Source organism: Eulemur rufifrons, chromosome 16 (assembly GCF_041146395.1).
Source record: "Eulemur rufifrons isolate Redbay chromosome 16, OSU_ERuf_1, whole genome shotgun sequence".
In the NCBI taxonomy this organism is placed as follows: Eukaryota; Metazoa; Chordata; class Mammalia; order Primates; family Lemuridae; genus Eulemur; species Eulemur rufifrons.
Window position 1 is genome coordinate 73,323,028 of NC_090998.1, and position 27,408 is coordinate 73,350,435.

A 27,408-nucleotide genomic window follows, 5' to 3' on the forward strand; every position below is an offset into this window, starting at 1 on the left:
TTGTACCACTGTCCGCCCCTGCATACCCGTAGGTTAGCTCCCACTTATAAATGAGAACATGTGGCATTTGTTTTTCCATTCCTGAATTGCTTCACTTAGGATAATGGCTTCCAGTTTCATCCAAGATGCTGTGAAAGACATTATTTCATCCTTTTTGTGGCTGAGTAGTATTCCATGGTGTATATATACCACATTTTCTTTACCCACTCCTTGGCTGATGGGCACTTAGGTTGATTACATATCTTTGCAACCGTGAACTGTGCTGTAATAAACATACAGTGGCAGGTGTCTTTTTGATATGATGATTTCTTTTTCTTTGGGAAGATACCCAGTAGTGGTATTGCTGGATCAAATGGTAGATCTACGCTTTTGAATTTTAGAATTGTGGAAAAGGGACTATGGACTTGTAACGGCTGACATTTCATTGATACATATGTGCTAGGCACTGTTCCAAGTTTACATACATATATAATGTAGTATATATTCTATATATACTACATTAATATATTATAGATGATATATAGTATGTGTGTATAAAATCTCATTTAATCTCCAAACAATCCTACAAAGTATTATGACTTTACTTATTTTTCAGATAAGGAAACTGAGGCACAGAGAGTACAATGAACACAGAGACTAAGTAGCAGAGCACAACACTGGACACGTGACCCACAGCTGGTGTCCAGTGATTACTCAATAAATGAAACCTGAGTGTTCAGGTGTTATGCATAGGAAGGTGGGCTTGAAGCAGGTAAGCAGTGTAACTGATGCGGTGGGCCTGTCAATTCCTGTGGGACTAAAGGCCTCAATCCCCTCTTCCAGGCATTGCTTCTACCCCAACGTAATGTTTAAGAGAGGGTGTTACGATGTGGCCCACCCTCCTGGACACGGATGACTGGTGCAGGGGCAGCTCCTGACCCACGCTAGGGCAAGCATAACAATTCCCTGCCACTTGGGAACGGGAACCACAGTCATTCTCTTTCTGGGTGCCTGGACTCTAAAACATAAACACGTTTCAGAGGAAAACAAGGAACAAACATACAGAACCTAAATAGCCAAATATAGCCTGCCATTTTCTAGTGTGTAGTCTATGTTTTTAAATTTTTCTCTTCAAATAAAGCATCACTTAGCACACAGGAACTAGTAGGCCAGTTAGGACTGCCTCTGCTGCTGCTATGTAACTGATTATTGCTAGGGCTCATTTGGTAATTAAAGTATTCAACCAATGTTTACTGGGTACCTCCTATGGGCCAGGTGCTCTGTGAAGTAGCTGGTAGACAAGACAGACATGATTCCTATCCCCCCAGATCATAGCGTTGTAGGGGAGAGTGAAACAACAATGTGAGTGTTAGGATCCACAGAACATAAGGGGAACAGAGAGAATTCAGAGCAGTAGGTTTAAATCAATTAGTAACTAGAGCTGAAGTGGAACAAAAATTAATTATATTATTTATGAGCTGTTCAAGTTTAATTCCAACAAATTTATATCATCAAACTGAATGACCGTGAAGAGTTACTGATATAAGCACTAAAGATATGAATTAAGTCTTCACAGGCACATTGAGTTATTCTAACATTCATCTATCAAGCACAGACCATCCAGAATCACCTTAACAGAAGAGTAACGAGACTTACGTACATATTATGCATGTCTGAATAAACTGCTCAATGGTAGAAAAATGACTACAGTATGGGAGTGTGGTTTTCAGAAAACACTCAATCCAACCAACTGTCTTTTGACAGGGTTATCCCATGTAAAACTGCATTTTGCAGAAAGTACTTTGCAAAAATATTAGCAGAATACATTTGAAGTTCAAGAGCTAAAAGAGCAACACTAAGAGGTTTTCAGCAATAGTAAATAGAATGAGTAGCTGCAGCAATAGAAGGACGTTTGATGTGATGTTAACACATGGCAGGCTTATTAGCCATGAGTGCATTAACCTTTACTCCTTTCTTCCTCATTAGCATAACCACAATTTTGTTCAGGATATTAGGATGTGCTGCTAAATATACTCTTTCCTGGACTCCCTGGAAGTCTAAGATGGCCATGTATCATGGTTCTGGTGAATAAAACCTAAGTAAAAGTTTATTTCGAGTTTCCTAATTAAAGGAGACAGAGTTGGTGAGAGGAATCCTCGCCCTACCCTTTTTCTCCCCTTCAACCCAGACCTGAGCTGTGGCCACCATGCTGTCAGGGTGACGACGAAAGCCAACAAGCTGAGTGGCTCTGATGAAGCACTGAATGGACCCGACTCTAGATTTTGCATCATGAGAGAAAAATATGTCCTGATTTGTTTAAACCATTGCCGTTCAATTTTTCTGTTATTTGCAACCAAACATTCCTAATAGAGTAGTACAAGACAGAAGGTTTTACTTAAAAAGTACGAACCTTGGGCAATTAGAGCTGTAGAGACTGAGAATTCTCTGCAATTAATGACTCAGTGCAGATACCAGGAAGTAACTAGTTGGCTGTGGAGTGGCATAAAATGCCGATCACCATGGGACTCCCAATCAGGACTGTGGCAGAAGCTGCTGGCTGTTTCCTCGACATACCCTCCCCCTAGTCTCTCTCACCAATGGAATCCTAAATGTGTTCCCATTGGCACCCACATGTCCTCTCCCAGCCCCAGAGCAAGTCCCATTTCAGGCATCTGGGCAAAGCCTAAAAGAAGACAGGAAAGTCAGACTGTTCAGGGGCTGTGCTCTGCCAACTGTGTAGACAGTTAAGCCTCTTCCAGCTCCCACCTTAGATGCTAGAGATTTTGATATGAAAAACAGATCTAACTTGTGATTGACTTTAGAGCATGTTCAACTAAATTGTGAGCACCTTCAGGCCTTTTCTGGTAGGTTTATAGTTTATAGATGCCTGATAGATTCCATACAGGGTTATTAATTTTTTTTTTTTTTTTTTTTGAGACAGGGTCTCACTCTGTTGTCCAGACTAGAGTGCAGTGGCACAATCATAGCTCATTGTAGCCTCCAACTCCTGGGCTCAAGCCATCCACCCACCTGAGCCTCCTGAGTAGCAGGGACCATAGGACTGCACCACCATGCCCGACTAATTTTTTTATTTTTTGTAGAGATGGGGGTCTCACTATGTTGCTCAGGCTGGTCTTGAATTCCTGGGCTCAAGCAATCCTCCCTCCCAAAGTGCTAGGATTACAGGGGTGAACCACCATGCATGGCCAGGTTATTCAGCTTTTTAAACAGATACCATGGAAATAAATATATTTCCTCTGAACTTAAGGATCTCTCCTTTCCCCTTCTGTAATTTGAGAAGGGTCTATACTTTTTTACTCTTATATTAAGGCTTCATCTGTAAATAATAAAGCCTATTAAAAAAAAAAAAAAAAAGGAAAAGAAAGCATGAAAAGGAGTCTCAGAGACCAGGGCACATTCAGAAATTGCAACGGGTTCACAGAGGCTGGAGAGAAAGCAAGGGATGAAGACAGGCCGGTGGGTGATGGAAAATTTTGTATATTGCACATGAAAGTGTGACGTTTATTCCAGTAACAATGAGGAAGCACTGAAGGATTTTAAACAAGAGACTGATATAAGCAGATGTTTTATACAGGAAAATCACATGGGCTTCACTATAAGGAAGCAAATGTCAAGGTGGCTCAAGGAGCCTAGTACAAGACAGTACGAAATGATGCAGGCCTGAATTAAGGCCATGGCAGTGGACACGTTTGAGAGGTGTTTAGGAGGTAACAGGGAAGGGCTTGGTAATAGACCAGATTTAGGAGGTAAAGAACAAGAAAGAGTTAATGGACTCCCAGATTTGACAGGGGGTGGTTGGTGATGCCATCCACAGAGGCAGGGGTCAGGTGAATGGGGTCGTGGGGAGGGTGCGAGACACATGGTACATGCAGTTTTGTGCACTGTGGCATATCGCATGGAGATGACCACTAGACAACAGAACATATGGGTCAGGCACTCAGATCTGAGTAGTAACCATATTTATATAATCAATTTGTATTAATGTAAGTGAATGCAAATAGCAATTGAAGTCATGGGACTTAATGAGATCATCTAAAGAAAATAAACAAAATGGGAAGGCACAAGTGAAATCTCAGAGAACACCAGTATCCGGGATGAACGAAAAAACATCCACAAAGAAGAAAATGGAGCTGGGTATGGTGGCATGCACCTGTAGTCCCAGCTACTCGGGAGGCTGAGGCAAGATCGTTTGAGTCCAGGAGTTCAAGACTGTAGTGTGCTACGATTGTGCCCATGAATAGCTACTACACTCCAGGCTGGGCAATATAGTGAGACCCTATCTCTAAAAAAAAAAAAGAAAGAAAGAAAGGAAGGAAGGAAGGAAGGAAGGAGGGAATATAAATGAAGAATGGGCACAGAGGCAGGAAGAACACCACAGAGGTGGCGTAGGGGAGCAGGGTGGGAAGCCCAGGGAAAAGAGCTGAAAGGGCTGAGTGGTCTGCAGTGCTCCATGCTACAGAGCTCAGCTCACACAGACCCCCCTAAGGGTTCCTCTTCCCCATCGCACGTGGGCTTTGGCCCATCCTGTGTGCACACGAGATCCTGCTCCCCTGGCCACGGTTAATTGGTCAAAGGGTGATCACTGACCCAAGCAGGAGAGAAATCTTCCTGGGCTGAGCTCTGGGAAGGTAGAGGTGGGCCAGACCTGGGAGTCGTGGAGTGGCATCTGCTCTCACCACATGGATTAGGAAGCAGGCAGAGAAGAGGGAAGCAGGAGCAGAGACAGCCTGGAACAAGCCTGGTCTGGGGAAGACATCCTGTACTCTGATAAATGACTCTATGCGACGGCTGGTTCCAGTTGGTTTCTCTTACTTGGAACTATAAAAATCCCAAAATATACCCAACAAGAGGGAAAAAAATATAAAGAGCTGTATTACCTGACAGAATGAAATATGTGCTAAATGGAGATATAAGAGGCGGCTGTGGGAGCTCAGGAGCAGGGGAGATTAATTTTGGCTGGCTTGAGGGAATGCTTCCAGAAGGGAGGTGGCATCTGAGCTGGCACTTTAAGGATTAGGAGGATTTTATGGGGAGAGAAAGGAAAGAGTGCACTCTAGCTGAAGGAAAAACACCAGCAAATGCAGAGAAGTATGAAAGTAAATGGATTATTAAGGGAAATGTAGGCGGTGGCCATGCCTCTGTCAGCCTCCTGGTCTGGCTAACTCTGGGATGCCGTCTGGGACCTTGGAAGCCGTCCTGCCCTCCCACAGCAGCCCGGCCACCCCGCCACAGCCCTTCCCACACTGTATCCAAATGCCCTGTTGATTGGTCTGCAGCTCTCACTGAACCTGAGGCATTGCATTCATTTCCCTTCGTATGCTCCATGCCTAGCACAAGTCCGGGCTTAATGGATTTGAAAAATCTCTAAAAACCTCTACTCAACCAGTGCACGTAGAGGAGGGAGGGCCATGTCCAAATCTGGACTGTTGGAGGGCCGTGACCGCAACTCTCAGCCCACACCAGGTAGCCTTCCTGTGCAGATTAGCAAGCAGAACAGGAAATCACCAGTGCGGTAGGGTGGGGCCCAACCAGAAGGATTTAACCTAGAGAAGCTCAGCCAGAGGCCAGTATGTGTCCTTCTATGCTTGGGTGCAAAGATGGCTGGAAATAAGACCCTAGCTTTTAATTACTCTTCAACTGTGGCAATGATCGATGGCTCAGAGAGGTCAAAGTCATTGCCAGCATGAATTCTTAACCTGCACATTTGTTTGGAATCTGCCGAAATCAGCAGCACAGTAGAGTCACATTGGAAGGTGCTAAATGATTAATTCTCCCCCTACCTGAGAACCCCAGCTCTTGGGTGAACTTTCTTCATACGAAACATCGAGAGAAAGATCTCGCTTTCCACACTCAGGTCAAAGGTTTGCTCACTTTTTTCCTACATAGTAATGGGTTGACACTAAAGACCTATTTGCAAACTGCCAAGAGACTGTCGGGTTTCTTTACATTTATTTGTTTTCTGGAATCAGAAATGGTTCAAAGTGTGCCTTATTTTCTAAATCAATACAATGGAGAAAGCACTTAGTGAACCTGAAGAAAATGAGCAGCATGCACTTTGCTCTCATCAATACCTACTAAAATAATTAGGTATTTAGGTATTCAGTGTCTAAGGTGTTGGATGGCGCAAAGTTATTAAATTGGAATAAAACTTGGTTTTCGTCTGCTATCCTGCTTAGGAGAGAAAAGGGGCTCAAGTGAAGATTGGGTTAACTGTAGAAATATAAGCTACACTTTCTTTGCAAATATGAGTGTAATGTAAATTTTCTGCCCTGTTATAGGATTAATATTAATAGTTATCAGGTACCTACTGTGTGCTGGGTCCTTTATATACATATCCTCATTTCATCTCACAACAACCCTATGTAGGAGATACTGTTATTTCCCCATATACAGCTGAGGAAACTAAGGCACAGACAGGTTAAGATTCAGCAGCATTGCTAAAGTTGCACAGACAACAAGTACCTGGGTCCTTACAGGAGCTTACAGATGAAGAGAGCACAAAATACATAAAGAGGAGGTGTTTATGATGCAATATGCTAAGTTCAAAGACAGAGATGTGTGTAGGGAGCCCCTAAAGAGAGGCTACAATCCAGCTGAGGCAGGTCAGGAAAAGCTTTCTGAAGGAGATGATACCCATAAATTATTTTTTTTAAGACACTACTAATGTGCAAGAAAATGCACAGATACTAAGTATTCACTTTGATAAGTTTTGACAACTACATACATTTGTGTAGCCACCATCAAAAACAAGATTTAGGCCAGGTACAGTGGCTCATGTCCATATAACCCTGGAACTCTGGGAGGCTGAAGGGGGAGGACTTGAGGCCAGAAGTTTGAGACCAGCCTAGGCAACGCCTTGTCTAAAAGAAAAAAAAAAAAAAAATTAGCCAGGTGTCGGGGCACATGCCTGTAGTCCCAGCAGCTACTCAGGAGACTGAGGCAGGAGGATCACTTGAGCCCAGGAGTTTGAGGTTGCAGTGGCCTATGATGACGCCACTGCACTCCAGCCTGGGTGACAGAGCAAGACCCTGTCTCAAAAAAAAACCAAAAAAACCCAAGATTTAGAACAGTCTATCACCCCACCCTAGACAGTTCTCTCATGCCTGTTTCCTATCAACTCCTCTTCCCTTCTCCCATTTCTGACGTCTGTCATCATCAGTGCTGTGTGTTTGTGAACTTCATAAAAACAGAATCTTCTGCATGTACACTTTTGTTCTGGCTTTTTTCACTAAGCTGAGCCTTAAACAACGAACAGACCTTTAGCTGAGCAGAGGGACAGTGGAAAGCAGCAGCAGCATAGCTGGGAGGCAGCCTGGGGTTTGGAGCTGAGGTATTTACTGGGCAGGAAGTGATGGGGGGAAGGAAGACAAGGGGTGAGGCCAGGACCCCGGGTTTTGACCTAAAAGGGCTTGGATTTCAGTCCGTGGGAAAGGGAGCTAAGGAAAGCTTAAAGCAGCTATGGATGCACCAGGTTTACACACTGCTTTGCACATGTTACAGTGTTTCAAATTCAATAATCCTAGGACACAGATATTAATAATCCCCATTTTGTAGATGACCAAATTGAGGCTGAGAGAGGTTAAGCAGAATTTCCTAAATAAGTCAGGATTCAAACCCAGCCTGATTCCAAATATCCTTGCTTTTTCTACTCGTAGAAGCTTTGAAAATAAAAAGAGAAAAACCAGTTCAGGCTAGGAACTGCTGCATAGGAGAGGCAATGAGGCGGCTGCAGAGGATGAAAAGCTACTCTGCAGATGCCAGTGGGAGCTAGAAGGGGAGCAACCGGCAGGGAAAACGGAAGGCTGCGATCCTGGCAAAGGCAGGGTGAGCGGGAGCCAGGCGTTGCCTGGCATTCCTGTTTCTCTTCTCTAAGGTGCTGCTAACGACTCAACTAAACATCCTCGGAGAGCCACGCAGCTAGCTCACTCAGCTGGAACAAACTTGGAGAGATGCAGCCATCGCTTATTTCTCTGGATTCTCTTAGCAATCAATTTCAAACCTGGATGCATGTTGCCCTTACATTGCTGCATTGAAACAACTCTCCCCTGACTGAGTATATGCTGCAACCTTGCAGACAGGTTGAAAAAATCCCCAGGATTACTAAAAATTATATCAAATCCATATTTACTAAATTTTTAAACCCCATTTACCTTTTTATACTTCCTTTTCATTTCTTCACATTATTCCTTCTACAATGAACCAAAGGTAACACCAAGACTGAGTTTTCAGAAAATGTCCTCAGAATTAACCCTTCTCCCACTCCGCACTTAAAATCTGCTCCGAAATGTGATAAAAAGTAATAGTGAAGAAAAGGAGGGTTGATGGTTTTTAAATCAAAAATTAGAAATATGAATTTGCCTATGTCACACAATTCAGCAATACTTGGGACATTAACTAAACGTTGTAAGGCCCAAGAGCTCTAGAGAAAAGCAGTCCTGTGACATGGTGTGGGGAAAAAAAGAGTTGAAGAAAGTTTGGAACATGCAAAAACTTGTTGAATTTTCCTAGCTCTGTTTAACCATAATACCTCTTTTCCAGGAAAAATATTAGCATCCTTTCGCCCTCAGACATGCTTTGGGAAAGGCTGTAATTGTTTTTGCCTATAGTTAGTGCCTATCTCTTTTTCATACCTCTGCCTGGAGTGACTTCTTTATGGAGAACTTCCGAGATATGCCCCCCAAAGCCCCACTCCCAAAGGCCAGGTTAGTGCCCCTCCTATGTTCCAAGCCTACCCTTATCACAGCAGGGACCCCTCAGTGTTGCATAATAACTCCTGGTTTATTCGTCCGCCTCCTGAGCATATGTAAACTTCTTCAAGTCAAGGACTGTGCCTGTTCACCATTATATTCCTAGTACCTAAAACGGTGTTTCGCAGTCTGTATTTGTTCAATAGCTGGTTGACAAGTAACTGACCCTGAAATGAATCGTAACCTTAAGAACAGAGACAGAGAATCTCTAGAAGAAAATGATGTTTATGGACAGCACTGCAATGGGAATAGGCATGGGCATGTTCAGGGAGGTAAAAGAACACAAGGGTTTTTAAAGAAAAAATGAGAAGGATTACATAATTGTTTTGGAACAATTATCCTTGGCTACAAGGATCAATAATAAGAGTGGCGTCAGTCCAAGGTTGGACAGACTGTAACTGGGCAAGTGTTCTCACAGGAGTATTTTTTTGTACATATAAAGCTGCAATGGCCTTTGTGCAAGGTTGTGGTTTTTACAGTCTTTTGTGACAGTTCTTAGGAGTGGAGAACCCTCCCTTCATGACCTTCCCTGGCTCCATTTGTCAGGGAGACATAAATGACTCCATTTTGATTTTGACAACTTTCACAGAATACATACAACCTTAGGTAAGACGCTTGTCATCTGCCAGGGAACACCGAGCGCAATACAGAAGGAAGAGGAGGAAGTTAGGAGGCGGCTGGTTAGAATTTAAAGTCCATGCTTGATTTGAAAAGGGTCCCAAAATAAAGCAATGGTATTAAAAAAAAAAAAAAAAGCATAGTAGAAATCCCTACATTGGGAGCTGGGACACCTGGGGCCTGGCCAAGCTCTGCCTCTACCTGGAAGCGGGATTTGGGACGAGCTCCTCATCACTTGCTTCTCAATTATGTGCAAAATGGAGAGGTGAGCAAAATAACAATCGTAAATATCTTTTCATGTGCCTTGATATAAAATGTGAGGAAGCTACCTTTCATAATCTTTTATAAAAGTGACATATGCTCATGCTATGGTTTGAATGTGTCCCCCTCCCAAAGTTCATGTGTCGGCAACTGAATCCCTCTGCCCTCAGGAATGGATTAATGCCCCTATCAAGTGAGTAGGTTTGTGGGAGTGGATCTGTTATAAAAGCGAGCTCTCTCTGCCTCTCTTGCCTTTGCTCTCTCGCAAGGGGCCCTCACCAGATGCCAGCACCATGCCCTTGGACTTCCAATGGCTAAATAAACTTCTACATCAATTACCCAGTCTGTGGTATTCTCTTACAGAAACAAAAAACTAAGATAGCTCATTATATGTTTTTTTTTTTTTTTAAGTAAAGGAGGAATAATCCCACAATGCTATTCATAATCCCATCATCCAGAGCTTCAGCACTTTTAAGGTGGCTGACAGGGAGTTAGAGAGTCATTTTAACTCTGCATTGTACAAAACACTGAAAATATAAAACAAGAAAATGAATCATTCAGGAATAAAATTTTAGAGTATTTCCTTCTCGTTTTAAAAAATTCATATGATTACCCATTTTGTGTTATATATCTTAATGAGATCATGTTGTAAATGTTATTCTGCAAACTACATTTTTCATTTAACATTGAGTGGCTGACCCTGTGGGTTGGCTGATCCAGTGCTCATTTCCAACCCTCACGTCCCTTGTCTGCCTGTACTCTACAGTTTTGAAAAGCTAAGTACTCACTTTATTAGCAACTGTTGCAATAGGAAGCGGCCATGTGACATGGTTTTGGCCAATAAGATGTAAAGGGATGTCGGTTAGCCATCTTCCAGGAAAGTTTTGCTTTCCTGATGAAAGATAGAGAAGCAGCAGTTGCCACCCCCCACTCCCTCTCTGTTCTGGAGTTGGACTGAGTGTTTGTAGCTACAGCAGCCCTCTTGTGACCATGAGGCATAAAGCATTAGAAATTCACAGGAATTGCAGAGACACTGGTCCTCATGTTGCTGAGCCAGCTGAACCAATGCCAGAAGCTGCCTACATCAGTCTTCTTGTTACATGAGAAAAATCAATTCCTATTTATGTCAGCTACTGTAAATAATCGTTTTTTATTAGCTGCAGCCAGATGTATTACTGACGTAAAATGTAACATAAACAGCTTTCCATGCCATTAAGTTTACTATTCTACAATATCATTTCAAATGGCTACAGAATAGTCTATCAAAAAGATGTACCACAATTCATTTAACCACTTTTCTATTGTTCAACTTTTAAATCATTTCCCATTTAACTCTTACAAACACTGGATGAAGATTTTTGTCGACAAATCTTTGCACACATCCATGATATTTTCTTAGAATAAACTCCTAGAGATGGAATTTCTTAGTCAAAGAGTATGCGTATTTTTAAGGCCAATACCAGTTTTTACTCTCCTCACTTTCTCCTCATACACAGAATATTATTTTTTAAAATTAAAAGTCAGATAGGACAAAAACAATACGGTATTACTACATAATTTCTAAAGTTCCTTTTACAACTACACATCTCTGATCCAACTTGGGAAAAACAGGAGAAGATTTGGATGTGTTTTAAGAACTTTCAGCTGACTTCGGACTTGCAATTCATTTCCAAAGCACTGGAAACACTGCTTGGCAGTGTGCTACAACTCCAGTCCATACACATCTTCCCAACATTGTGAGCCTGGTCTCATTTCAGCAGCACAGGGCTCCCCAACCCAAAGTCAACGCAGAATATCCCTGGGGGCTCAGAGAGGAGCTACAAAGCCAAGTGACTGGAAAATAAAACCAGAGAGCTAAGAGATCTCTGGGAAGAAAGAAATTTTAAAAGGAAAGAAGGAGAGAAGAAAGGGAGTAAAGAAAAGGAAGAAAGCCACCAAAGGCAGAGCCCATGCACTCAGCTTCCAGGCACTTGCACTCTGGTTGTCCACCTTGCTAAGACTGCTTCTTGACTCTGTAGTTCCCTCTGTTTTTCTGGAAAGCTGTTCCCCTAGATGTGAGCAGCTAGCTCTTTCTCGTCCATCATGACTCAGCTCAGATAGCATCTCCTCAGAGGGGTCTTCTCCAATCACCCCACCTAAAGCAGCTCTCGTGTCTTCCCTGGCCTTCATCCTGTGCTGTGTGATTTGCTCTCCAGCACTTACCACGCCCTCAAACAGTCCTGCTTAGTGAGATGTCCATGTTTACCCTCAGGACCCCCAGGGGACGTATCCTCAGCCCAAGCAGAAACCTCACTGCTGCATCCTCAGCGTCTAGAACAGTCCTCAGTGAATAGTCATTGAAGGAACAAATAGATGGACAAACGGACAATTCCTAACCTCTAACCAAACACACCAGCAGAGATGATCATGGAAAGCAATGGATGGACTCTCGAGACAACACTTCAGAGAGCTGCCCCAACGTCCACGGGCAGCTGCCGCCTCTGGGCAGCTCGGCCTCCCTGGCCCATCAGCTCCCGCTCCACGGAAGGCTGGGTCCAGGGAGGCCGCAGCATCTTGGCTGGCTGTCCCCAAAGGGATGAGAGGGGATACTGTCATGTGGGACTTTTCACACTTATTTATGGTAAATATTTCTTTCTTCTTGATCTCTTAAATGCTACTTAAATTTTTTTTTCTTATGAAATTTTCAAATGAACAAGGTAAAGGGATAATATAATGCACCCCACGTATCCATCACCCTTATTTCATATCCTCTTATACTTTGTGTATATGCATTGGAGCATTTTAAAACAAGTATCAAACATCATATCTTAAGCACAATTTTTGACTGTTCCTGTGTCCTGCGACTGCCTTCAGAAGGGAGAGAGTCCCGGAAACGTGTGGAACACACACAGGGTACCGGCAGGTAAAGGTGGCCTGCTGCCGCCCAATCTAATAGCAGCACGTGGCTTCTTCCTCACTGATCTGCATGAAAGGGAAGATTTCCAGCTCACTGCTGAAAAACACACTGAGAGCAAACAAAGCCTTTGATCCCTATGGAAATTGTAGAAGCAGCCAGGCAATCTTCCAAAAGCACCAGACGCTAAACAGTAATAACCCAGGTCAAACGGACATTTCTGCCTGACACCCAGTTGTTGCAGTTGTCACCTCTCTGGTTACTTAATTTCCCTGCTTCATGCCTTCTAGATCCTGGAAGGAGCCTTGTTCACCAACCAGTACCGCCTTTTCTTTTTCCTCACATGAACAAAAAGGGCATATTAATTAGAGGTGTCTTTGAGAGCAAGAGAGAGCGCAAGTGTTCTTATCTAGCCATGGATGGATGGGTCTCTGAGAGACGACCCAGCCAGGGAGGGACCACAGATGCAGCTGACACTCCCCTGCTCAAGCACGGTGCCTGGACCGGGGCAAGCACAAAACCAGCTAATGAGTTAACGAATCGGAACTGAAGAGGCTGGAGGCCCAACAGAAAGCTGGATCCTGACCACCCAGGCGACCTACTGTCATCAGCAAACAACTAAAACAAAACTCAAAAATACCATATTAGGCCGGGCGCGGTGGCTCACGCCTGTAATCCTAGCACTCTGGGAGGCCGAGGCGGGTGGATTGCTCAAGGTCAGGAGTTCGAGACCAGCCTGAGCGAGACCCCGTCTCTACTAAAAATAGAAAGACATTATATGGACAACTAAAAATCTATATAGAAAAAATTAGCCGGGCATAGTGGCGCATGCCTGTAGTCCCAGCTAGTCGGGAGGCTGAGGCAGTAGGATCGCTTAAGCCGAGGAGTCTGAGGTTGCTGTGAGCTAGGCTGACGCCACGGCACTCACTCTAGCCTGGGCAACAAAGTGAGACTCTGTCTCAACAAAAAAAAAAAAAAAAAAAAAAAAAAAAAAAAATACCATATTAAAATAAATTTTAATATCTATCACCTTAACGCAAGAGTTGTTTTCCTTTTTCCACTTAAGTCTTTGTCCTTTGAGGATTAGTTTTCACGCAGCTGAAATCCTAATACACAGGCAAGTTTATATAAACTCTTCCTCACTTAACATTCCCATGTCATTCGTCTTCCCCAGAATTATTTTAAGTGGCTGCATGGTTTGCAGGTGTGCCAACAAATTCTCACTCACTTGTCTGCATTATTCCTTTCCTATTTCTTTGCACATCCATCTCTTTTAATAAGGGTTAAGGGAAACTTCCCTTTTGCCTTAGGTCTGTGCTAACCTCCCATCCGTTCTTGCCATGAGGCACCTACCCTCTGAGCTCTCCTTGCCTCTAGGCATTAGCATAAGCTGCTGCCTCTACAGGCAACCCTCCCTCACAGCCCACTCACCACCTGGCCTCTTCCTACCTAGGTATCAGGGCTAGTATTATTCTCATTTTCCAGAGGCTCAGAACACTAAATAGTTTTCCCAAGGCTACACTGCTTTAGAACATGGTGCAGAGAACACAGTGCAAGCCTCTCCCCATAACAAAATGCCAATACATGCATCAACACAAAATAGCACATGCAATTTCCAGAAGTTCATGAACTCCCCCTGAAGGCCAAATTCTTTGGACCCCTTTTTAAGCCTTGCATGCAAGAAAGTGAATTCTGCAGAAAAGTTCAAAGATTTACACACCCCACAGGGCTGGGAGGTTATGGGAGTAAACTGTGTCAGCAAGAATTCTGAGAAAATCTTGCATCTTGGCAACAAGTTATAAATCTTAAGGTCTCACTAGACATTGTTTCCTTGGCAACTTAAGTGACCAGGCTGATTGAAGACTCTTGGCCCAAGTAAGAGCCACATGGCATGAATCCTGCACCCTGATAAATCAGATGCTAGGAGAAGCTGATGGTACTGCCAAACTCCAGCCACCAGCAACAACGGCCCGACACTTACTGGTATAAATAGTTTCTGAAGATACTCACTACTTGATGTACTCCAAGAACTGGAGAAACAATAGCTAAACAGAACATATGAGGCCAAAAGGAGCCAAAGTGGGAACAGGAACAAGAGTTGGTCAAACCATCTGGCTTTGGGCTGTCCTAATTTCACAATGGCTTTGGAAGCAGTGAGGCACCACTATGAGTGTAAAAAGTGAGAGTGTCTCATGCAGAGCAGGGTGAGAAACAACAGCCTAGTCACCAGGTATGGCCAAACACACCCCTCTGTAGAAAATACCCTGGGATTGTGCCACAAGCCAAGTAAGCAATGAAAAAGTGAAAAGCAAACCTGTCAGCCAGTTTGCATTTTTCATTGTGGCACTGTGTGGGCAAAGCTTCAGAGACCACCTGGGAATGGGACGAGATGAGCCAAAACGGTTTCCATGGTGAATGCTCCCAAAACCAAGAAACAAACGCTTGGGGAGTGTGCAGTGTCCAGAAAAGAAGCCTGCTGAGTAGCGTGAGCTGTGACTGATGGTCCTCGTGCAGACAATGGTGGAGACAGCTATTCTCCGGATCCACTGAGGAGAGGGGAAAGGGAACACGGCTGAAGGAATGGCTGGGCTGAGGGTCAGAGAGAGCAGAGAGAATTCCCCACCCCTGAGAGCTGTCAAGCTTGGAACTAAGCTACCAAGGGGACACACATAGGAATGGTCCCAAGCAGCCCCTAAATGTCAGGGAGGCGGGTCCTTCCATGGGAACAAAGTTTATTTTGCTTTTTATAACGGTTATGAGGGTCCTCTCTCAAATGTATTTTTGATGGACCACAAGTTAAACTTCTGCCTCAAAAGAAAATTACAGGTCCACAATCCTTTATCTGCAATTCTGAAATCCAAAATGTTCTGAAAACAGAAAAATTTTTCCTAAGTGTATGCAAATCATTGGGAAGCAAAAATCTGACCTTAAATGACATGAAGTTATTATAGTCTTCACTTACCCCCATCTAACATGAATAATCATGTCTTCCCGAAGACACATTAACATGTTTGACTGCAAAGTGCCAACCCCAAGTCGCAGTGGAGGTGTTATGCAATAGAAGGTGTAATAAGCAAAGAATTTCCTCAAAAACTTCAGGTAAGCAATTGTGGACACATATCTCCCTTTCTACAGGTCAATAAAAATGGAAGAAATGTTTGATCATTTACAATATTGTGAATATCATCAAAAAGGAGCCTACAAGATCTTTTTAGCCTCCAGGTAGAAAGATGGTTTTGGGGTCATCTGTGATGTGTGTGTCCTCACAGGGTCCACGGACCAGCGACGCTTACGTTTCTGGTTCTAGATTATAATTTACCTATGATGTTTAATTCTACTAAACTCTAGTTCTGCACCCATGTAAATCCAAAGCAACATCAGACTTTTCATTCATGAAGTGAAACCTGGAAGCCCTTCTATCTACTGCAATGGTAGGTCTCCTTCTCCTCCTCCAGAAGAATGTGAGATGGTGAACTTGATCTCTTTCATCTCCAAAGGTCTATGATTTTAGAAAGGAAGAATAAAACAAACAAAGAAGGGATGTTCTCTCAGGGATTCGAATAGCGTTTTCAATGAACAGGAGAAGGGACTCCACGCTTTTCCATCAGATGATCTACTTTGCCTGTTCCACAGTAGGACCATTTGGGGGGTTGGAGGACAAGGATGGAGACTAAAAAAGGGGGCAGCGATGGTTTATAACCAAAAAGACCTGGATTCAAAGCCAGATACCATTTAATAGCTACGTGACCTTGGAAAGTTTACCTCCCTGGGGCTGAATATCACCTGGAACCTGGAGAAAAACATTTCTCTCACAAGGCTTTTACAAGAACTAAATGACACATAAAACATCTAATCCATAGGAGGCACCCAGTATACGGCAGCTATTACTTTTGCTGCTGTTAGATTCGGGAATTTGAGCAGTGCTTGGCTCCGCTTCTTATTTCACCAGATTGCCCGGCTCAGCAAATGCAGGGGATATTGACTTCATGAGCATAGAGCCAGTGGATAATAAACACACATAGCAACAAATCACATCGGTAAACCAATCTACCTCAGCTAATAACTGCTTCCCAGTCTCCTGCATCTGCTTTGTTAGAAGAACTAAATAGTTCCTAATGGTTACAAGAACAAATCATCCAGAAGAGGTTGAATTTCATCAGCATTAGAGTTTCTGTTAAGGGCCTGGAACCACAGGAGAGGCCATGCAAAGCCGCCCCTTTTAAAGAAGGCTAAGCAGAAAACATCCAGAGGTCACACTAGTATCTACTGCAGTGGCTTATGTCACTTGGCCTGTTTTCTAAGGAGAGCCTTACTTTCCATTCATTCAGGTGACAAACATTTACTGAGCATGGCCGGTGAACCAGGTCCATATTAAGTGCTGGGGCACAAAAATAAAAAAGACTTGATCCCTTCTCTCTAGGAACTCAGGCTTGTGGGTGAGACAGAGGTATCAGTTATTACGGTCCATCCTCTAAGTGCTACTGAGAGAGTTGTGCACAAGACAGCACAGAGGAGGACTATCTAAAATAGACATTTCCTTAATATAAGGTATTTCCATAATGTTGGCATTTTATATAGCGAATATGTGTTACTTTTGAAATCACAAAAAAATTTAAAAGGAAAAACAAAGAGCTCAGCGTCCAGTGGTGGAGACAGATTATCTTAACAAATATTCAAATAATGGGATAAATACCAAAACTCAGGAATGTCAGCGCATTTTGGTGGGATACTTAAGAAGAAAAGAGAGGCACCCCACATTGCCTGAAAGTCAGGCTTCCCCCAGAAGGCTGAGCCTTGAAGACGGAATGATTTGCCAATGGGAGTGTAAGTACGGTTTCTGTAGGGGCAACCTGGCAACATTTATCAGTATTTAAAGTATGTACACTGCTTGAACCAGATGTTCCTCTTCCGTTCTGTCAGCTGAGAGGAGCAACAGGAAACATTCGCAAAGGTCTACATAAAAAGGTGTTTAATGCCTCACTCAACACTAGAAATACCTTAAATATGCATCAGTAGGGGGTTGTTTAAGTAAGTTATGATGTAGCCATACCCCAGAACAATATAGCCATGAAGAAAATGAACTTAAACTATATATAGCATTATTAAGCTTTAAAAGGTAAGTTGCAGAATAGCATGATCTTATTTTTGTAGAAATAATTTTATATACTCTTACACATAAAAATGTTTGTATAAGAATAGGAAAAGTCCGAAAAGATAAACAACAAACCACTGACATGTAAGGCATACTAGAGCTGGTAGCATGGGGAGAAGGAATTATATTTTCTCATTTACTCTGTAGTCACATTTTTTTTTTTACGATGAGAATATAGTCCTTTCATATTTAAAAACTGGTCTTATTTAAAAAAAAAGTTTACTAATTGGAAAGTTTTAGGTATAAAAGGCCAGAGATTTTAGAGAAAGTGCATGCTCAAAACAGTCTAGCACTGCTTGAAAAATACAGGAGACCTATGAGTCCAGAAGATAGGATTTGAGGAAGACGGTGAAGAAGAGACAGAAACAGTGTGGGGCATTTCCGCTGGGGGCACAGGAGTGGGGGCAGCACGGTAAGAGGGGACAGCGTGCACTAACAGGTCCCCTGCAGTGTTCAGGACAAGGACGCTGCGGAAAAGAGAAGACCAAGAACACTCAGGAGTGGAAAGTCGTCGTTTTAGTTAGTAGGAAGCACCTGAGGAGCAGAAGCACATTCTTTTAAAGGACAGCATCTAGGAAGAACCAAATTTTCACTGAGCACCTAATAATTTTGTTAGTTTGGCCAGAGAGAAAGTCAGACGGAGAAAGAAATTTTTTCTGAGGAGTAGAACGTCAGGGAGCAGGGAGAATATTTTACTGAAAAATAAGCTAGACAAAGTAATTAAAGTGTCAACTTACTCAGAAATTGTTTCATCACAAATACCAGGGCCCTAAAAAGCAAACCCCTCATCCAAGGTGAGTTTTGGGCGAAGCTCTGCTATCCTACACACCCAGCTTCTCCTTCAGGGTTTTCTTTCCCCTTGGTGGATCTCACGTCATTCCCTTCTTAGAGCCCAGCCCTCCTCTCAGAAAAATCTACTGTAAAACATTTATACTTGTGTGGATTTATGATAATTTTTACCTTTCAATATACCTTAATTCTAGGTCCTATCTCTAAATAAAGATCCTTTGTTTATGGGGCCCATCTTTTTAAAAGGAATTTTGGGGCCGGGGTGCAGTGGCTCGCTCCTATAATCATAGCACTTTGGGAGGCCGAGATAGGAGGACTGCTTGAGGCCAAGAGTTCAAAACCAGCCGTAGCAAGAGTGAGACTCTGTCTCTACAAAAAATAGAAAAATTAGCCAGGTGTGAGGGTGCACACCTGTTGTAGTACCAGGAGGCTGAGGTAGGAGGATCACTTAAGCCCAGGAGTTTGAGGTTGCAGTGAGCTACAATGCTATGATGACACCACTGCACTCTAGCCCAGGTGACAGAGAGAGACCCTGCCTTGGGAAAAAAACAAAACAAAAAACAAAAAAACACAGGAATTTTGAGCATCAGGCAATAGGTGGAAAAGGAAGGAGGGAGAAGAAGGTTATTGGTGGCCATGGGCAAAGAGTTGCCACATTTGGAAGTCTGTCTTCTTTTCATGAGTCTAAACTTAGGAAAGGCCCTCCGAGGACTGCTATTTTAATCTGGGATCCATGCGATGAATTCTAAAACAGGGATGAGGGGTACAGAGGAGGAAATATTATTCCCTTGTACCGCTTCCCCAAAGCACATCAGCAAATGAACTGAAAACAGAGCAATTTTCTCATTAATCTAATCAATTCTAGATACCTCCCCCCCCCAAAAAAAAACCAAGATAATTCTGCTGAAAGTGTATCCCTCTGGTGGTTAAATTATCTCTTTGGCTGCCTTCATGCAACAAATTAACTCAAGAAGGCTAATCAACTCTAAGCTCTCCTTTCATATTGTGTTGCATGAATACTACTTGGGCAGGTTTAAATGCTGAGGACCTAAGCATCTCACCACTTTTCCCTTCCTAAAGCAGGGTCTAAAACCAATGCCCTCCTGATTCGGGGGTGGGGGAGGTGGGAGGGATGAAATGGCACAGTGTACACTGCCTCACTTTTGGGCTGGGGCTTCAGTTAGAAAATGTGATAATTTAAGCTGCTTTAAGTTGACTTTGTATTTCCCAATCTAAAAAATAAATGCATTTAAGGCATCTGGCAACTGATAAGGAGAGAAATGCATGGAGGATTAATTTTTCTACACTACTAATATTTTAAACAATAAAAGGATAGATGCAAATACACAGCAAACATAAAAAAGAAAAAAAGTCCAACCCTACTAGTAAGAGTAACATGAGTTACCATTTTTTTTTTTTTTTACCTATCAGATGGGGGAATTTTTTTTTTAATTGTTTCCAACGTGGCAGAGTATTTAGGAAAACAAATGCTGGTGGGGAATATAGATGGCTACATTCTCTCAAAGAGTAATTTGGAGTCTTGTTTAAAACCTTTGTTTATTGTGTAGAAGCTATAATTCAGCAATTCTACCTCTAGGAAAGTACCCAAATAAAATAAACAAGTACACAAAGAGACATGTACAAAGATAATCTTTCTAGTGATGCTTGTAATAAAAAATCATTAAAACCACAAATGTCCCTTAATAGTGAGCTGTGAGTAAATAGTTACAAAATGGAATACAATACAGTTGTTAAAACTGATAATGCAAAGGTATATTTATTTGGAAATATATTCATAATGTAATTAATGACCAAGGTAGGTTATAAAACCATATACTGTATGTGATTCCACTTTTGTTAAGCAATACATGTACAATGAATTGAAAAGTGTTAAGCAATCTATAAATGCATACACACATATAAACTGAAAAAGTATCTCTCATCCTCCTTAAAATATTCCAGCATAAACACTATGATATATAGATGTTTGAGTCTTAATTTATACCATAGGGGCAGTTATTTAGCATTTGAAAGACTAATAAAAAACTGTCACTCCAGAGGTAGTTATTTATAAGGCTTCAACTACCTTTATATTTGATAAATATTGAGAGTTTGTTAACACACATAATGGATATTAGAGATGATTTTTATTGATGAAAAGATGTGTTCAAAATGCAGTCACGCATCACATAATGATGTTTCAGTCAACAAAGGACCACATATACGGCAGTGGTCCCATAAGATTACAATGGAGCTGAAAAATTCCTATCTCTTAAAACACATATAGCCATCATAGCTATTGTAATGTCACAGTGCAACACATCATTCAAGTGTTTGTGGAGATGATGGTATAAACAAATCTGCGCCGCCAGTTACATAAAAATATAGCACATATAATTACGTATAGCACATAATATTTGATAATGATAATAGATGACTATGTTACTGGTTTATGTATTACACACTTGATCTTAGCCAAAAGGCCGAGAAGAGATAGTTTATGTATTCATTATACCATACTTTTTATCATTATTTTAGAGTATACTTCTTCTACTTATTTAAAAAAACAATCAGTTAACTGTAAAACATTCTCGGGCAAGTCCTTCAGGGAGTCTTCTAGAGGAAGGCATTGTTATCATAGGAAATGACAGCCCCATGTACGTTATTGTTCCTGAAGACCTTCCAGTGGGACAAGATGTAAAAATGGAAGACAGTGATATTGATAATCCTGACTCTGTTAAGCCTAGGGTGGCCAATGTGAGTGTTTGTATCTTAGCTTTTAACAAAAAAATTAAAAAAAAAAAAAAAAAGTAAAAATGTTAAAAACAGAAAAAGCTACTATAATAAGGATATAAAGATAATATTTTCATTCAGGCAGAGCGCAGTGGCTCACGCCTGTAATCCTAGCACTCTGGGAGGCCGAGGCTGGTGGATCGTTTGAGCTCAGGAGTTCAAGACCAGCCTGAGCAAGAGCGAGACCCCATCTCTACTAAAAATAGAAAGAAATCGGCTGGAAAACTAAAAATATATAGAGGAAAAAATTAGCTGGGCACAGTGGCGCATGCCTGTAGTCCCAGCTACTCGGGAGGCTAAGGCAGTAGGATTGCTTGAGCCCAGGAGTTTGAGGTTGCTGTGAGCTAGGCTGGCGCCACAGCATTCTAGCCCAGGCAACAGAGTTGAGACTCCGTCTCAAAAAATAAATAAATAAAAAAATAAAAATAAAGATAATATTTTCATTCAGCTGTATAATTTGTATTTTAAACAAAGTGTTATTACAAAAGAGTCAAAAAGTTTAAATTTTTTTTAAATTTATAAAGACATTACAGTTAGCTAAGGTTAATTTATTCTTGAAGAAAGTAATTTGTTATGCAAATTTAGTGTAGCCTAAGTGTACCCTGTTTATACAGTCTACAGTAGTATACAGTAATGTCCTGGGCCTTCACATTCACTTACTACTCACTCACTGACTCACCCAGAGCAATTTTCAGTCCTGCAAGCTGCATTTATGGTAACCACCCTATACAGGTGTACCATTTTTAATCTTTTATACTGTATTTTTACTGTATCTGTTATATGTTTAAAGTTAGGTACGCAAATACTTACCATTGTATCACAATTGCCGACTACTTGGTACAGTAACATGCTGTACAGGTTTGTAGCCTAGGAGCAATAGGCTATACCATATAGCCTAGCTATGTAGTAGGCTGTACTGTCTAGGTTTGTGTGAGTATGCTCTATGATGGAGTAAGGAACCTTTTCACGTTGGAAGGCCACATTTATTTAGATGTAATCAAATAAGGCTGCATTCAAGAAACTTCAATTAGATATACCTAAAGATGCATATTATTCTATAAAAATTTAACTACTATGTACTTTATAATTTTAAAAAATGAAAACTATTTTGTTAATTTTAAAATTAACTAACCTTTTAATAACTTTCTTGTGTCTGCTTTTTGTTGGAAAGCATTTGAATATTTGGTTGCAGCATGGAGATCCACGGTTTCAGTCGATCCTCTAGATGGGTATCAGTCATTTGTGACCTTAAGGGCGTCTTGATTTGGGTTAGGTAGGAGAATGCAGATTAGCAGCAATAAGTGGTTGAAAAGCAAGAAAGCATTTTTGGGGCATGTCGCCAAAGGTGTGGGTATTCCACTGCATTTTTCTATATTTCAACTGGATCTTTCTTTGTATCAAATAATGACCTTAAAAATGTCATCTACTGAGAGCTCAATCAATTCCATCTGCAGTTCTTTAGGTGTCTTGGTGATATCACCTACGTGAGGCTGAAATGCTAATTTGAGTGTGATGTAATGATCCTCGAAGTCAGTGATAGGTCTGTAACAGCTGCGTATTCTTCAAACGATTCACATATATCATCCTGCTCATCAATGACCTTTGCTAACTGGGGAAAACGTCATTTGAAATTTCCCTTTGAGGAAGTGTTTCGAAGAAAGATAGCTTTTTTCAAAATGCTTGGATTTGATTTTTTTTTTTTTTTTTTTTGCCACATGTCATATATAAACTTAGTTTTACCTTGCAAAGAAATAGTCATTTTGACTTGACATGATATCATACAGAAATGCTGCATTCCTACAGGAACCTTCTTTCAATAATTCACATTGCTGATTCTGTTCTGCAAAAAATTTAACTATCTGTTCTCACAGAGATAAAATTTCGGCTAACACCTGTCCCTGAGATAGCCAACACACTTTAGAATGATATGGAAAGATCACAATGAATACCTCATTGTTCAACTTTAGCATGTTACAAAACTGATGATGCCATGTCACATTTGCACAAATATAGTTAAAAATACTTATAACTTGTTGCAAATTATCACTTAAAATAGTAGCTTTAACACAGAGATTTTGCTGATGCAAGATACAATGAAAAGAAATGAGAGCTTCTGGGTCTGTTAATAATTTTTTTGTCTGTGCAATAAACCCTTCATGTTTTCCTGTCATGGAAGGTACACCATCTGTACATACATTCACTAAATTTACCAAATTCAGTCTAACGTCATGACATTTACCTTGAAAGTTGCTGAAAATATCTATTCCTCTGCTCTGTTCACAAGACTGCCCAAAGTGAGTAACTCTTTATAGCAAAGAAAACCTTGTTATGACTTGAATGAAGCATAAAACCTGTGCCGAATCAGTAGTATCAATTGATTCATCCAAAGCAATTGAATAATATACATTTTCCTTTTGAAGTATTGCAAGATTGCATGAAGTTGTTCTGTTAAGTTGAAGGCTAATTCATGCTGCCAATCAGTTATGGTTCTCCTTGAAAAAGGCAGTTGTTTGTACTTTGAAATGTTATCAGGGTCTAAGCATCCTCCAACTTTGACAATGCATTCTTTCATAATTTCTGCATCACTGAATGGCTTCCCTTTTTCCCCAAGTATACAAGCTACTTTATAAGTTGCTTCATGAAGTGGCATTATTTCCAGGTCTTACTGCTGCTTGAAAGAATTGTCTTTGCTTTTGCTTTTCATCTTTTGATTTATGCAATACAAACTTTCACACCTTTCCCTCTAATTTAAAATATCTGTGTTCTTCATGAGTGTTATAACAGTGATGAGCACTGAATTTCTTTAACGTTGATATTGCAGTATCACAAAGCAAGAGAATCATCTTATCTTTAGCAGAAATAAGATAATATTGCAATTCCCAATTCTCATTAAAAAATCTGTTTTTGTCCTTCAACTTCTCTTGGTCTTCTTTGACATGATGGGCTGTTAGGCACACAGAATAAAAAAATACTGTCTAGCTGTGCAACTATTCACAAATTCTACTTCAAACAGAAACAGTGCACCATTGTGAAAAGCTGATAACCGACTGGCATACTTGACCCCCATAATCTTTTGCTAACCAGTTTCCTGTGGTAGTGGTGCCAGTCGGGTGGGGGGAAGTTAGAACTGAATCATGAGTGTAGCAGCTGTCAATTTAGCCCTTATGGATTACTAACGGTCTAATTGTGCCAGTCAATCTGGGAGGATTATTTCGTTGAAACTTCTTTTATTCTTTGGTATTTTAAATATGGTCATTTTAAAAATAAAATGAAAATATAAAAGACAAACAAAAATGCATTAATAAAAAAAGACTTGTTCTGTAAAATTTGGATTCAGTCAAAAGGCTGCACTTAAGACCTAGAAGGCCACATGTGACCTTAAGGCCGCAGGTCCCCCACCCCTGCTCCATAACGTGTACACAATGACAAAATTGCCCAACGACACATTTGTCAGGATGCATCCCTGTTATTAAGCAACACATGACTGTATAGTAAGTCCTCACTTAACGTCATCAACGGGTTCCTAGAAACTGCGACTTTTAGCAAAACAACATATAATGAAACCAATTGATGTAAACTGCAGTTAAGTTCTACAGCGTATTTCTGGTCTCAAAAACACCAAACTTCTAAATAAAGAACCAAAACACTTCTAATATTAAACATCAAAATAAAACATTTAAGAAAGATTAAAAAAACAAGGAACATAATGATTTACCCATTTATTCCAGTTTAGGGTCTTGGATAGCCAGAGCCTCTCCTGGCAGCTCAGGACTCAAGGTGGGAGCCTGGACAGGACATCAGTCGCTCACAGGGCTCACACACATCCACACTCACTCAGACTGGGCCCACACAGACATGCCAATTCACCTAACATGAATTTGGAACACGCAGACTCCACACACACAATGGCCGTGGCCAAAAACCAATTTTTTCCTCATCAACATTGTAATGAAACAGTGTTGCAAAAAAAAAAGGCACTGGAGGATCTGCTGTCTACAGACTATCCAGAAGTGTTGTACAGGCACCTCTGCCTTCTTATGATCAGGGTATGAGAACTAAGCAAATCCAGCAGCCTAAGTCCCTCCGGCCTTATGTTACGGGGGAGTCTGTGGCCTGAGCTATGGGATGAAGTTAGCTGAATGCTCTGGCTACAACGTTGCTGCTGAGCTGTCACAGGGAGCCTTTCCTGCAAGGTGCTTGTTCCAGGAGTTAGCAGGTGGGAGCTGGGGGCTCCCCAGCACAGGTCACTGCACAGGCTTTGTGCCTGCTTGTTCACACGTGTTTGTCCCTGTAGCAGAATTTGGTCTGAGAACTGCTTTTGCTTCATCCTTTCACTCTTAGGAAGGTTGTGGGATGGAGATCTGTAATCATTAGAGGTGACTGACAATCTGTCAAAAATAATCCACTAATTGTGAACTACCTAATTGGCTTTGGTCCATTTTGCAACAAAGGCTGTAACGTGCCTGAACTTGAGCAGTGATTATCCACAGATGGTGGGATCATGTGATTCCCCACTTCCTTTGTGCTTCCTTCTTCTAATTTTTCCTATAATAAATATGTGTTTTTTAACAAATAAATAAATAACAAGAAACTTAAATAAACTGCACAGACAGCACTGTCACCACCTACTGGCAAAAACTGAGAAAGACCATTGTAATTTAATGCAGACTGAGTTAACAGCGGAGACAGCATGTCTGGAGTTCTGCTTTCTGGTTTCAACTTGCTTTTTACCTTCTAACTGTAACATCTGGATCTTTTGGGGGGAGGGCGGAATCACCTTTTGTAATGTAAAACATACTTTAATGTAGGAAGCTCTCTTTAAATATGTTACGTGGAAAGAATTCTGACTTGCAAAAGCAAAACTTAGTTCAACTGACCATGGTTTAAGTCTTAGAGAAAATCATATTCCCTGCTGCATGTAGTATTTTTCATTTGGTCATTTGTCAAATAGTTTTGTAGATTCTTAAAAGGTTTCTCTCAAATGTCCATAGGTAAATAAATGTATGTATCTACTGTAACCTTTTTTAACAATGACATTTATTAGGTAATGACCATAAATGAGGTCTGAACTCTTAGCTGTCCGTCTGCGATGCCTCCTGGCTGTCCTGCTTGCCCTGTGGCATTCACGTCCTTCCATCAGCACCAGCCGCTGCACTACCCTGCAGCACTCCCTGCGCAGAAGGGTAACGATACTCTTTCCCAATACCATCATCCAGGCACGGTGTGATAATCTAGGGATTTACCTCACAGGGTATCATCCCCAAACAAAATGTCTTCCCGTCCCTTTACTCATACTTTTGCTTTTTTTTTTGTAGAGACGAGGTCTTGCTATGTTGACTAGGCTGGTCTTGAACTCCTGGCCTCAAGCGATCCTCCTACCACAGCCTCCCCAAATGCTAGGATTACAGGCAGGAGGTACCTCACCTGGCCATTACTCATACTTTTGTTACTTCAGGCTGAATTATCCTTACCCCCTCCCTGCCCGACACAGGCCATCTCCCGGGGCCCAGATCAAATGTCCCTTCAACTAGGCCTTCCTTAATTTCTCTATCTAGAATTAAATGTTTCTTCCTCTGTGGTCCTCAAGTATTTTATTGGTCTCTTTCTTATAGCACTTCTTTCACTTTAATTTATTAATACATGCACTGTGGTAATTGTGAGCTGTATGCATGAATAGACATGACGCACACCACTCATATAGCAACCTCCCGTGATGCCTGACAGACGGCAGGTGCTCCACAAATATCCACGGAGTATTTGTTGAGTTGAAGGTGTTGACTTTTGATTATGAGAACCGGGCTTGAACATCAACAGGAGCCACTGACGTGAATATGCATGAGCACACACGCACACATATAAACACGCATACATACTATGAATAACTGGCTTGCTCGGGTGGTGACAAATGATACTGACCACAGTAACAATGTCACCAAGGGCAACCCCTTCAAATGCAAAGCCAAAGGCTGACCACGGGTTCCATCAAGTTTAAGTCCTTTTAAGAATCTGGTTCCTGGGATGTTTTTAATCAGGCAGTTGTCAAAACTGATACAATCATTAAAGCCATAATCTCTCTGGCCTTATTATCTCTGCTAAGTTTCTAACAGGGACCTAAGAGTGCTAGCCCCGGGTTTGGGTTCTATAAGCAAGGCAAA

The 27,408-nt window shown here is 41.5% G+C and overlaps 1 protein-coding gene and 1 pseudogene across 1 annotated transcript in view; both read right to left on the reverse strand.

Moving 5' to 3' along the window:
- TMCC3 (transmembrane and coiled-coil domain family 3) overlaps positions 1-27,408 on the reverse strand; it is a 268,149-nt gene that overhangs the window by 142,671 nt on the left and 98,070 nt on the right. The window lies entirely within an intron of this gene.
- LOC138397631 (U2 spliceosomal RNA) lies at positions 20,788-20,955 on the reverse strand (annotated as a pseudogene).